Source organism: Trichechus manatus, unplaced genomic scaffold, assembly GCF_000243295.1.
Source record: "Trichechus manatus latirostris isolate Lorelei unplaced genomic scaffold, TriManLat1.0 scaffold00300, whole genome shotgun sequence".
Taxonomy (NCBI): domain Eukaryota; kingdom Metazoa; phylum Chordata; class Mammalia; order Sirenia; family Trichechidae; genus Trichechus; species Trichechus manatus.
The window spans coordinates 365,404-379,737 of record NW_004444236.1 but is presented as its reverse complement, the minus strand read 5'-3'; the positions used below and the strand labels follow the sequence as shown (position 1 = coordinate 379,737).

The 14,334-nt window shown below is 40.1% G+C and overlaps 1 pseudogene; it reads left to right on the top strand.

Annotated features, from left to right (window-relative positions):
• Positions 1-10,098: 10,098 nt before the first annotated feature.
• LOC111819195 (olfactory receptor 6N1-like) lies at positions 10,099-13,999 on the top strand (annotated as a pseudogene).
• The last annotated feature ends 335 nt before the right edge of the window (positions 14,000-14,334 follow it).

Here is a 14,334-nt window from a genome sequence, read left to right as displayed (position 1 = left end):
TGTCCCCTCCTGCCTTCTAGTCCTTGCTCCTGGGCTGGCGTGCCCCTTTAGTCTCATTTTGTTTTATGGCCCTGTCTAATCTTTGGCTGAATAGTGAACCTCAGGAGTGACTTAATTACTGAGCTAAAAGGGTATCCGGAGGCCATACTCTGGAGGTTTCTCTAGTCTCTGTCAGACCAGTAAGTCTGGTCTTTTTTGTGGGTTAGAATTTTGTTCTACATTTTTCTCCAGATCTGTCCAGGACCATCTATTGTGATCCCTGTCAGAGGCGTCAGTAGTGGTAGCCGGACACCATCTAGTGGTACTCGACTCAGTTTTGGAGGAGGCCATGGTAGCTGTGGTCTATTAGTCCTGTGAACTAATTTTTCTCTTGTGCCTTTAGTTTTCTTCATTCTCCTTTACTCCAGAAAGGTTGAGACCAGTGGAATGTCTCAGATGGCCACTCATAGGCTTTTAAGACCCCAGATGCTACTCACCAAAGTAGAATGTAGAACATAGTCTCTGTAAACTAAGAACATGCCAACTTTTAAGAACATAATGGTTGTTTAGGACAGAAGTGGATTTCCTGGAAAATTCTAATGATAAGTGCAGTTTAAATATGTAACACGAATGCAAACCAAATTTTTTATTGTGTTTCTTTAGGCTAAAAAAAAAAAAAAAAAGTCCCATGAAGTTCACTTGATAGACTTTTCTTGACTATGGTAATGAGCTGAATGGTGGTCCTTAAAGATATGAGGGCCTAAGACCTAGAACTTCTAAATATTACCTTACATGATTAAGTTTTTGTGGATGTGATTAAATTAAGAATCTTGAGATTAAAAAGATTATTCTGGATTATCCAGGCGGGCCCCAAATTCCATCCTTTTTCAGCAGTTGTTTGAAGAATACACATATGACCCATTTCTAGTTAATGGTGCCTGAATAGAGAGGCCTGCTGTAGGGTAATAATTAAAAAACATTTTCTTTGCTAATAAAAAGATGTCCGGGAAGAAATGCCTGTTAGTTTTTGTTGTTTTCTAACTGTTTAGTTTACATTTGGAGTGAGGTGAGGCACAGTTGGGTTGAGGATGTTAGGAGGAATGTTTCATGGAAGATATCACTGAACCGATGAATTAACTCTCTCCTCCCAATTACAGAGTCTTGTTATAAATTTCTTATATTTTAAGTCATTTTGCTTAAGGTTTTATGTTACCTGAAGCCAGAAACATTCCTCTCTTAAAATACTTCAGCGATTATCCATCACCCATAGGATCAAGTCCAAATTCTTTTGCTTGATCCTCAAGGACCTTCTGCAGCCTCATTTCCTATCAGTCCCTGCCTCCTACCTTATTGTTCCAGCAACATCTGACAATTTCAGGTCCCTCTACCTCCAATTCTTCCTCACACAGCACATTGTTTCATGACTTAATGCATTTGTGCATTATCTTCTCTCATCCTGAAATGCCATTCCCACGTTTCTGACTTTGTTAGCTACTATATTTCCTTCAAATGGTCATGCCCAGGCTTCATCCTCTTAGTGAAGTTTTCGTTGTCCAACACATTTGGAGATTTCTATAACATCCTATATATTCCTATGTCCTAGTATGTGTCATATTATATATATTTTCTGTTTGCTTCTCTGCGTTCCGTTCTGTGTTGAAAGAAACTTGAGAGGAGGGATAACGTATTATTTCTCATCTTTGTGTCACCAACTGTCTGACATATGGTAAGATGATCAATAAATATTGGTAGAACTAATCTAAACTAAAAACAGCCAAACATGCACAAAATCCTACCTAAGTTCAAAACTGAAACCACTTAACAATTAAATTCACTTTTTTGTGTGTTTTATTTCTTCTCTTTCTTTAGTAACTTGAAACTAAAAGAAATGTACTTATTTCTTTCAAGGTTTTCATCTTGTACTTTTTTTTTTTCATCCTGTAATTATTTTAATTTCTGCTCTTAAAAATAAATGTGTTATGGTATTTAAAGCTAATTGAAGGTGTCTTTGGAGCCCTGGTGGCACAGTGGTTAACATCTTGAGTGCTAACCAAAAGGTCAGTGGTATGAATCTACCAGCCACTCCTTGGAAACCCCATGGGGCAGTTCTGCTCTGTCCTGTAGGGTCTCTATGAGTCAGAACTGACTCGATGGCAATAGGTTCGGGTTTTTGGAAAGTGTCACACCTGTGGGTGTGAGTTTTGGTGATCAAAAGTGATCACACTGTGTTAAGGATTTTAGTAATCTAAGCCCTCCTAACAGGGAAGAAGAAAGGAACTAGATATTAATTGAACGTCTCCCCTTGTGCCAAGCTTTGATCAGGATCCTTTCTCACAGGATCCTTTCTCACAGCCCCAATAACTCAGTAAGGCTGACATGCTTTAGTTAAGACACCATATGTCTCCAGCTGGGTTCTCTTCAAGGCATCTTCAAAAGAGCATTCTGGTCTGGTGGCCCCTTGTCAGAAGAGGAGTTCAGCTCTTCAGAGAGAACTGAGTCTGGGTCAGTTTCAGAAGTGTTTCTGACCACTTTTTAAGCAGCTTGGTCTGTGAGTAGCTACCAGGCTTCTGAAGGAGCTCTGTAACTCCACAGAGATAAAGCTTGTTTGTGATTTTAGCCCTTTGTTGAACTCCTCAGCAAACTGATACTCTTATGTGTAAGGAATCAACTCCAGGTATTAGACATGTAACTATGATGCCTGATAATAACAGCCATCAACAAAGTTAGATTTTGTTCCTCTAGCACCTGCTATTTGCCAGCATAAATTAGCTTACTTGATTCTCCCAAAAACCTTACTAGGAGGTATTGTTAATATTTCCAGTTTTGCAATGATGCAAGGGGGGGCTAGCTAAATTGCACTAAATTTTATAACTGCTGATTTGTGAAACTGATTTCAAACCCCAGGTTTTCTGACTGCACTTTCTACGACAATACTGTTATTACTAACATTGAAATGTGCACTTGTGTTCTGATTTCTTCATAGTCCTGAGAGCTGTGACATAGACCCACAGATAAGCAGGTCTGTACAGAGAGTCAGATCAGAACAACCTTTCTTTTTTATTTTTGTTAAAGGCAATGATAGTTTATTTTCCTAAGAATGATATGATAGTTTTAAAATATTCTGAAAGAGGAAAATAAGAAGGGCAAATCCCTCCTTTGGACTCACCCCTCTTTTTTTCTCCCTTTCCCTTTTTGTTTCTTTCTTGGGACATATTTATTTTACTCTCATGTCCCCTAGTCTTAGTTATTTAACACTGTCATAACAGAAATACCATAAAGGGGTGACTTTAACAAACAGAAATTTATTTTCTCACAGTTTTGGAGTCTAGAAGTCTGAAATCAGGGTGCCTGCTCTAGGAGAAACCTTTCTCTCTCCGTCATCTAGGAGGAAGGTCATGGTCTCTTTCTATTTCTCTCCTGAGCAATCTCCATGGGGCCTGGCATCTCTCTCCTCCATCTCTGCTCTGTTGGCTTGTTTAATCTGTTTTATATCTCAAAATAGATTGACTCAAGATACACACTACACTAATCTTGCTCATTAACATAAGCAAGACAACATATTATCAAATGGGATTATAACTACGGGCATAGAGGTTAGGGTTTACAACATATATTTTTTGGGGACATAATTCAATCCATAATAACTCTCCTTCTCCCTCACAGTCAAAAACATTTTTTGTTTATTTTTTAAAGCAAGAGTCAGGCCTACCAATTTCCTGGTTCTCAATGTTGTCACCATGAGTATCAGAAAAAAATCACATCATTTATCATAGTACAGAAAATTAGCATAGTACATAAAAATGATAGAATTCATCACTTTCAATCTCATTATATATATATATCAGGAAAGCCATGTGACCTGCTTTGAGTTGGAGCTAGTTAGAGGCAGAGCTGAGATTAAAGCTCAGTGCTTCTGCCTCCTAATCCCCACCTCCACACTGCCCCCTGTTGAATGCAGGAAGTGGTTGCACTTCCATATGGTTCAGGTGAAGCTGGGAGGCCAGTCTCCTGACCAGGCCTGGGGAAGCAGTTCCTAAATGGGCTGTATCCTAGAGCTGCTTCTTTGACATCCTGTTGTGCAGTGCCAGGTTCCCAATTAGCATTAATTGAGGGATCTTAGAGGAAAAAACTGGGGCCTCCCCAAAGCTTTCTTTTCCAGGAATCATGTTAGGGGAGTCACTGCAGAGAAAATGCTGATAACTGCTGAAGTTGAGGCTGTGCTTCCCCAGCTCAATTAAGCAGCTTGTTTGCCTTCTCATTAGCAAAATTGTTTGCACTTTACACTGGTCCCCTGAGTTGCTCAGAAGAAAAGTTTTACGGGATTCCCTTAGCTAGAGAAGCCTGGCTCTCATGCTTTCCTTTGGGACATCCAGTAATGCAGGCACTACCCAATAGGCTATGCGTGGCTGTAATAGTTCAGCAATGGGTCCATGGCTTCTCTGCTTGGCAACAGGGAAGTGAACTGCTTGGCAACAGGGAAGTGAAAGTTGAAGTCCAGTCTGGCTAAGTCTGTGCAAGTTACCGTAACTTCCTGAGGTCAGACAGAGAAAGAGGGGTATTTAGACTTGTTTTGGACACACTGCACAAGCATCTCTAGGCTCATGTCATGCTGTCCAGGTTCTGAGTAGAAGTGCCCCTGCCTTCTGCTCTCTCCTCCCCACACACAACTCCTACTGACCCACACATTGACACAGCTCTCTAACCTTTCACAAAGTATGCACACATGTCAGTAGTGCCTCCTTTTGAGGCAAAGCAAGAGAGGGTACGTATTATTATTCCCTGTTTTTCCAAAGGAGGAGCCCTGGTGGCACAGTGGTTAAGAGCTCAGCTGTTAACTGTAAGGTGGGTGGTTTGAACCCACCAGCCACTCCGTGGGAGAAAGATGTGGCAGTCTCTTCCATTAAGATCACAGACTTGGAAACCCTATGGTGCAGTTCTACTCCATCCTAGAGGGTCAATATGATGGCAAATAGAAAACAATTGTTTTTTTCTTGATTTTCCGGTAGAAGCCTTGAGCTGCAGTATCTTACTCAGAACAAGAGCAGAACTTCATTATACCAAAGTGTCGTGTACCTACTGCACTGGAAGGGGTGGGGGATTTCTAGTCTTTCTCAAATTATGTCATCATCTAGCACTTGTTTCCTCAACCTCAACCCATGTGCTTCAATTCATCTGCCTCTAGTCTTGTTGACTCTTTAGATGGACACATTAGATTGTATTTCCTGCTCAGAATGCACTCATGTCTACATCCAGCACAATAGTCAGATCTCCTGAAACCGTGGATGTTATTTCCTCTTCTGCTTGCATCCGGAAATTGCTGTGTAGGCCCAGCAAGTAGCAGAGCCAGCTTCCTTGCAGTATCAAAGACAACACCCTGGAAATCATCTGATCCCCTAATTTCAAATTAAAAAAAAAAAAAGCATTGGAAGCAAAATATATAAAACAGGTTAAGTACAAAGTAGAAAATAGACTAAATTAAGAAGTAGAAATGGGGACCTGAAGCTCTGGCCACTCCCTATGCCCTTTCTTCTTAACCGGTTCCCCCACCACTTCCTCTGCTGAGATGATCTAGTTCAACCTTCTTACTTTCAGATGAGTGAATTGAGGTGACCTGATCTGTTCAAGGAGTATAGTGCATTAGGGGCTAAGACAAACAGAACTTGGCAGAGACAAGGTCATTGTATGCACCTTGAGTGTTCTTTATGAAATTATTTTTCTAATTCTTATATAATTGTTCAAATATCAATTTTTGCTTTCTATTTTTAAGTTTTATGCCAGTTACTATGAGCTACTTTTATACACACACACACATACACACACACACACACATACATAGTTTTTAATTTAATTTTTATACGTTCTGTCTAAGAGAGGATCACCCCAATTTTTAGATAATAGAAATAGAAATAAGAAGTATTACTGCACTTGCAATAAAAAGACATGGATTCAAGTCCTAGATCCACTCCAGCTAGCTGGGTGAACTTGGCAAGACTTCCTCAGCCTCATTCCCTCTGCAAAGTGAGAGACTGGGGGTAGATGAATGCTTACATTTCTTCCAGCTTGGGGAGTTTTAATTCTATGGCTGCAACACCTCTTAAAGAAAGCAGTACCTGAACTACACCCAGATGTTTAGGATCTGAATCTCCAGAACAGCGAGGAGAAAAGCGTTGGGCTAAATCCCTGTTTTACCACATTTTGCACATGTGATTCTGAAGTCACTTCTATAGGACATCAGTTTTCTCATGTTTAAAAAGATTATAATGACCACTACCCAGTCTTAGAAGGATTAAAGGAAAGAAAACAAAGAAAGTTCTTAACACTGCTCCTAACCCTTGGGAGTTACTCAATATATAATATGTATACCCATTGCCATCGAGTTAATTCCAATTCATGGTGACCTCATTTGTTACAGAGTAGAACTGCTTCATGGGGATTTTTGGCTGTAATCTTTATAGAAGAAGATCAACAATCCTTTCCTCTGCAATACTGCCGGGTAGGTTCCAACCGCCAACTTTAGGTTAGTAGTTGAGCACAAATCATTTGTGCCACCCAGGGACCTTCTTCAATAAATAATCACAATCCTTACAATTCCAGAGACAGTGTAGTGTAATCATTAGAAAACTCACTCAGAGGCCTGTCTGCCTAGCTCTATCACATTAGCTCTACCACTTACTTGCTGTATGACCTTGGACAATTCACTTAACCTTTTTCTGCCTCAGTTTCCTCAGCTGTTAAATGGGGACAATAATAGAACCTTCTTCATACAATTATTGTCAGGGTGAGATTATTTTATACATCTAAAGCATGCAAGACAGCAAACACTGTATGTGAGTTCATTAACATTACTGAAAATATTTCCACATAAATATCATAAATATCTGCAGTAGAATTTTTTTTTTTTTGAATATGCCTCGTTTTACACATATCTCATATTTTTTTCCACAGGTAGGGTCAGTAAAGTTGGTAAAACTCCACATCAGGCGTCTCCTTTGGACCTAGTCACCCTGCCATGTTCTGTGTATTTCTCCCTTTTCGTGTGTGTGAAATTTATACTATCCCCTAGTGCCTGGCTTTGGAGCTTCTATCCTTTTGTTACTCTTTCTGCCCCTCTGCATTGTGGTTCCCTGAATCTGCCTTTATTGAGAGGTGGTCACTGGGGCAACAGAATACTACTATGTCAGCAAAGTCCCTGGTGGCAGCCCCAAAGAATTAACTGCAATTGCTTGGGTCACCTTAATCAACCCTGTGGGGTCTCTATTGTGTGATGGGTTTGGGACACTTACAACACTGTTGCAGAGATATAAATAGTTTTCTAAGAACTCCAGAAAGCGTATATCTTGCTATTGATTTCTAGGCCAGTGCTTAGTATTCATTCATTTATGAATGAATGAATGAATGAAGAACTCCTAAAGTTCTAAAGAAGGTGAGACACTAACGGCCCCTCCTATAACAGGACCAGGAGGCAGTCTCCTTTCCAATGTCAATTCATTGCTCCAGACTCCGCTCCCCCTTTTACTTCACAATCTTTTCCTCTGTGCAACTTTCCAAAGTCCTTCTCTTCAGATCTTCCCCAGGGCAAAGCTTCTAGCAAATACAGCTAACAGGCACGCTGAGCTACTAATCTCCCTGTCTCTGACCCTTTGAGTGGTCAGATAAAGCCTGAGGGAACCAAAGCCCCTGGACTAGTTGCTGTTGGCAGTCAGCAGCCTTTCTGCTCATCTCAGTGTGCCATATAAATATTATCATTTTTTTTTATGTGCTATGATATGAAAAAGAAATGGGAGGAAATGTGTTAGTGTGACCCATTGGGATAAATCTTTGAGGCCTAGGTTTTGGTTCCTTCCACATTAAATCAGCTTTATCACTCTAGAAGGGAAAAATTATACACATATATGTATGTATGCATGTATGCATGAGAATATAGATATATATTCATATATTCAGACCACTTACTTTGCAGAAACATCAAGGCTAACATTCTAGAATCTAGGATATTCATACAATTTATCATCCAAGTCAAGCCTGAATATTTTAAACAATGAAATAAGGTACTAAAAATAATTATCCTGAACAAAAGACATTAGCCAGAACTCTTTTGAGCAAACCAGGATATATGATTGCACTATGTGACTATATTGACATGTATTTCTAAAATTAAAATTTTTATTTCATTAGATAATACCTGTTTTAGTCAATTTGGCTCTGACACATGATGACCCTATGTGTGTCAGAGTAGAACTGCACTCCATTGGGTTTTCAGTAGCTCTTTTTTACAGGTAGATTTCCAGGCCTTTCTTCCAAGATGCCCCTGGGTGGGCTTGAACCTCCAATCTTTTGGTTTGCAGCTAACACCTTCGTTATTCAAAAATCAAAATATTCTTAAAAAGGTACATGTAGAAGAGTGTTTCCCCAACTCGCAGCCCCATCTGCCCCTTATTTCCCCTCGCAAGCCCCCACTCCCGACCTCTGCCATAGGAAACAACTTTCATTACTATTTCCGACTACACTGTAGGAGCCCTGCTGGCATAGTGGTTAAGAGCTCAGCTGCTAACAAAAAGGTTGGCAGTTCGAGTCCACCAGCTGCTCCTTGGAAACCCTATGGGGCAGTTCTAATTTGATTATAGGGTTGCTATGAGTCAGAATCGACTTGAAGACAACATATATAACCCTTTAGTGTTTCTTAATGCAAAAATAAACAAACATGAACGTTCTTCTGTACCTTCTGGATATGTTGCACATCATCACAGAAGTTGCCTCCTCATTTTGGTAAACAGCTTCATGGTGTGCCACTGTGTGTTTAATTATCCAGTCCCCTACTGAAGGGCTCTTGGGTTACTTTCAGTCTTTTGCTATTACAAACAGAGCTACAATGAATAACTTTGTGTACACATCATTTCACATATGTGTGCATACATGTCTGCAAGATGAATTCCTAGAAGTGGGATTGCTGGGTCATAGTACAAATTAAATGTGTAATTTGCATAAATATGAGTTTTCTTCCAAATAGATTATACTATTTTCTACTCCTATGAGCAATGTATGAAAGTATCTGTTTTTTTGCAGCCTCCCCAACAAAACATGTTTTTAAATGTCTAGATCTTTGCCAGTCTGAAATGTGAGAAAAGTATCTCTGTGTTCTTTAAAGTTGTCTGTATTTTATTATGAGTTAGGCTGAATATCTTCTCATATATTTAAGTGTCCTGGTGGCACAGTGGTTAAGAACTCAGCTGCTAAGAGGTCAATAGTTCGAATCTAGCAGCTGCTTCTTGGAAACCTTATGGGGCAGTTCTACTCTGTCCTATAGGGCCACTTTGAGTCAGATTGGACTTGATGGCAACGGGTTTTTTTTTTTGGTTTGATGGTGCAAATGGTTTGCACTTGGCTACTAACCTAAAGGTTGGCAGTTCAAATGCACCCAGTGGCACTAAGGAAGAAAGGGCTGGAATATATCGTTAAGATTATGGCCATTAAAATCCTATAGGGCAATTCTGCTTTGTAATGTATGTGGAATATTCTCATGAGTGGGAATTGACTGGATAGCAAAGGGTTTTTGTTTTTGGTTGATTTGTAATGCCTGTTTTGGGGTCTGTCTCCCTCACTGCAAATTAAGCATCTTGATGAAAGGGACTATGCATTTCACTTTCCCCAGTATGAGACATTGGAAATAGAAGGTGATGTTCAATAAATATATTTACTGAATGACTAACAGAATTGCTGTGATTTCTTTTCTTGTACTATTTTAGCAGAGCTTGATGTAACCTTTTCTATGATATTTTTTTCTTCAAAAATATTACTACACGTAAATATGGCTACAATATAGAATACTTAGACTAATTAAAAACCACTTATAAAAATTGTTTTAAAACAAATTAGTCATCTGTTGCTTTCTAATCATCTCCCCATAAACATAGGCTTTGTTCAAATATTAGCAATCACATGAAATGTTGGTGCCTTTGAAATTCTGCTTTCTTCACTTAACGGTATAGGAGGGATTCCTAGCCGTCTCTCTTGCTAAATCATGGATTCCTTGATGGAGACATTGGGCCTTCTGCTTTTCACTTTCTCCATTCCTAATTTAGAATAAATGTTAATGAGCACTCTCTACTTATAGGGGTCTACATGAGAAGAAAAACAATTTCCTTAGGTAAGAAAGGTTTACACTTGGAACCCTCCAAATTTTATTTTTCTTCTTCATGCTGCTTATAACTAAATACCCTCTTTCTTCATTCATATAGAATGCTAAATCTTTAGTATATATTTTACATTGATATCATTTTGTGTAGAAGTTCCTTATAAACGAATATTAGTATCACGTTGATTGCTTTCTGAAGACAAGCACATAGTTGTTATAATATACTTATTTCATACTAAGCCAGAACAACATACAACTGGCCCATTACAAAGCACAGGAGAAGTCTGTATCAGATTATGTTTTATAAAATCCACAAATACGGCTGTGAATGAGGGGTGTTTTGGTGTTGAGGATTGTGGGGATGCCTGCTCCATACATTCTGGAGAAAGGTCAGGTGTTTCAGATGAAGTGGAATCTATACTCAAGGCTGGAAAAGACTGAATGGGAATCGTTAATTATCTAAACACCTGAGATTTTTTTACTCAAGGAGACATTCTTCCTACATTGACTTTATTTTCTAAATAAAACTCTCAAAACCAAATATCATCCTTTTCTGTTGTGTAAACAACTCTAGCTCTCACAGGAAGACTTTCCAGGTTGATCTGAAGAGCGTCAATCGTTTTTACTAATTTTATGTGGTTTATGTGCAAATTTTCATGATCAATGTCCTGATCTTCAATTTAATGTTGCTATTATCTTGTCTTCTGATTCTGATTCCTAAAAATTAAACCACAATTAGACCTACAATTAGATCTACAAATGATACAAATCCATTACCCTCTGTCTGAGTTATCTAGTGCTGTTATAACAGAAATACCACAAGTGGGTGGCTTTAACAAACAGAAATTTATTCTCTCACAGTTTAGGAGGCTAGAAGTCCAAATTTAGGGAGCAAGCTCCTGGGGAATGCTTTCTGTCTGTCGGCTCTAGGGGAAGGTCCTTGTCATCAGTCTTCCCTGGTCAAGGAGATTCTCAGAGCAGGGACTATACATCAGCATGGTCTGGATCAATACAGAGGCTGTATAAATAATAGATTGAAAATATTAACTCATTGAGGGTGTTATGGAGTAAATCGTGTCCTCCCAAAATGTATATCAACTTGACTAGGCCATGATTCCCAGTATTATGTGGATGCCCTCCATTTTGTCATCTGATATAATTATCTATGTGTTATAAATTCTAACATCTATGATCTTAATGAGGCCAGATTAGGAGCAGTTAATAAAATGGGACATGATCTACAGGATTAAGTTCTACCTTTAATTAATCTCTCTTGAGATATAAAAGAGAGAAGCAAGCAGAGAGGAGAGAGACCTCCTACCGCCAAGCAAGAAGAGCCAGAATCAGAGTGCGTCCTTTGGACCTGGCACAAAGAAGACAAAGTGCCTGGGATTGGATACCAGAACCCACCTAGGAGGGTTGCAGAGTTGGGAAAAATCTGCTACACTTCCCTATGCCCAACTTCCAGCCCAAGAGGAACCTCTTTTGAGAGCTAGTCACAGCAGGCAGCCCCAGAGAAGACACAGCAAGAGGCCCTGGGAGGTCAGACTTCCCAGGAGTATAAAATATAAGTTGGGAGATGTTTGAGAAATAAAAAGGACACCAAGGAGGAAGCTACAAGTCCTAATTTCATCAAAAACAGTCAGGTAATGGGCAGGGATGGTGCAGCAAAGGTGAGGGTAGTTGAAGAAGAGAACTAGGAGAAGATTTTGACCCTTTCTTGGGTGAGGCCTATTACGTTGTAGAAGAAAAACTCTGAGAACATTGGTGCTGGCACTTCCTCCCCATAAATATTTTTTAGTGATTTAGAGAATGATAAATTATTCCTTCTGTAAGAAACTTGAAAAACATCTACTTAAACCTTCCTTATTTTAGAAAAGAGGAAGTTGAGGTTAAGTGAAGTTTCTCAGTGTGCATTGCCAGTTAGGGGCAAAGAAAGTTTACAAAGCCAAATCTGTGATTTCAGAGAAAGTTCTTTGTTTTATACTACAAGGCTTCTAAATCAATTCCTAGCAGGAAAAGGGGAGCTCTGACCTCATTGCTTTTCTCCTTGAGACTTCCTGGTGCATATCTCCTTCAGAGATCATCTTTTAAAAGGCATAGTGTGTCCACTGGGTGAGTTATCATTCGGCACTATGGACCTGAGCTTTCAGAAACTGTTTTCAGAGTTTCTGCATTTATTTCTTTTCCTACCTCTTCTTCTTCTAGTCCTTAAAAGAACAATCTACATATTCCAGACAAGCTTCCTGAAAGAGATATCAACAGTCACTTTTTAGGGGCAGATTTGTCTCCCCTAAAGCCAAACATCACTGGCTGTTGTATTATTGGAAATTATAGGGGACAGAGAGGTAGGAATTTTCCTTCCTCTCCTTTTTCCTGAAGGTAGAAGAGAGAAGAAATATAGTTGTTTGAGTTTCTGGAGCCCAATATTATCAAGAAAAACAAAAAAAAAAAAAAAGGTTAAACTAGAGGATCAGGAGCCTTGCTTTCTAGTCCCAACTCAGTCACCAGCAGACTGTATGATATGAACTGGTCTCCAGTTCCTCTACTGAAAAGTGAGGAGCATTGATTAGATAATGTCTAAGTTTCTTACAGGTGCTCAAATTCTACATCTTTGGCACTAGGAACATTTCCTGAATCAAAGAAGATACCTGCATAGTTAATCCTCTGTCCTTTCCGCTCAGTCCTGGGAAGGATGGATCACGCCAACCACAAAGTTTCATCCTTGCTTGGACTCTGCAACTTCTTGCCTTCTTGGGGACCTTGTGCATCTATCTCCTCACTCTGGCAGGGAACCTATTCATCATTGTCCTGGTTCAAGCAGAGTCTGGACTGTCCACACCCGTGTACTTCTTCATCAGTGTCCTCTCCTTCTTGGAGCTCTGGTACGTCAGCACCACAGTGTTTATGCTACTGCATACCTTGCTCCATGGACGTTTACCCATCTTGTCTGTTGTGTGCTTCATCCAGCTCTGTCTTCCACTCCTTGGGCATGACTGAATGCTACCTGCTGGCTGTCATAGCGCTGGACCACTACCTTGCTATCTGTTTCCCACTCCACTACCACGTACTCATGAGCAGACAGGTACAGTTATGGCGAGCAGGGGCCACTTAGGTGACTAGTTTCCCAGCAGTAGTTGTGCCAGCCATCTTCACAGCCACTCTTCCTTTCTGCTTGAAGGAGTTGGCCCATTACTTTTGTGACCGGACACCACTAAAGCAGCTGACATGCTCAGGTCCATGGGACAGTGATTGGTGTGGCCACTGGGTGCAAATTTGTGCTCACTTTGAGCCTCTATGAGGGCATCCTGAAAGCTGTCCTGAAGCTGCCTCAGCTGTCAGCTGTGCCAAGGCCTTCTCTCCCTGATCTCCCTATATGACTATAGTAGCACTCTTCTACGGTTCTGCCTTCTCAGGGCATGTGGGTTCACCTGGGAGTCGACCCGAGGGTACAGACAAGTTTATTGCTTTGGTGTATACCCTTCTTATCCCTTTCCTCAACTCCATCGTCTATACACTTTGAAACAAAGGAGGTGAAGGAGGCTATGAAGAACATCACTGATAATATCAGGAGTATTTCAAAGGGACCCTGACAATCTCCATTGTCATAGTCAAACTTTTTAGTGACTCTAAAAATCAGCTGGTTAGTCAACCATCTGTTGAGAGTTAACATAAAGGCCTATAATAGAATCAGTCAGATCATTGGTCAAATGTGCTGCAAATATCCACTCAAGAGGACATAGTCCTGGGTGGATCAGCATTGAAATATGTAGAGAGAAAGGAGGTATGGTCTCCGATTCCATCCCAACTTAATGAAGGACAGATGCCACAAAGGAGGGAAATAAAAGAGAAAATCCAGAAACAGTGCAAATGTTTTAGCTGAACATATGTCTTAGAGGAGAATCCCTGGGTGCTGCAAATGATTAATATGCTCAAGGCTAATCAGAAGGTTCAAGTCCACCCAGAGATGCCTCAGAAGAAAGACCTGGTGATCTACTTCTGAAAAATTAGCAACTGAAAATCCTGGTTTAATCATTTCTGCTTTATTCATAGGACATAACCTGAGGTTTCAGTCTTGTGGATTTTAATGAGAAGTAGTTTCATTACAGGGAGCCCTTGTGACATAATGGTTAAGCGCTCAGCTGCTACCCAAAAAGTCAGCAGTTCAAAACACCAGCCTTCCCATGTGACTAAAGATGTGGCAGTCTGCTTCCGTAAAGAGT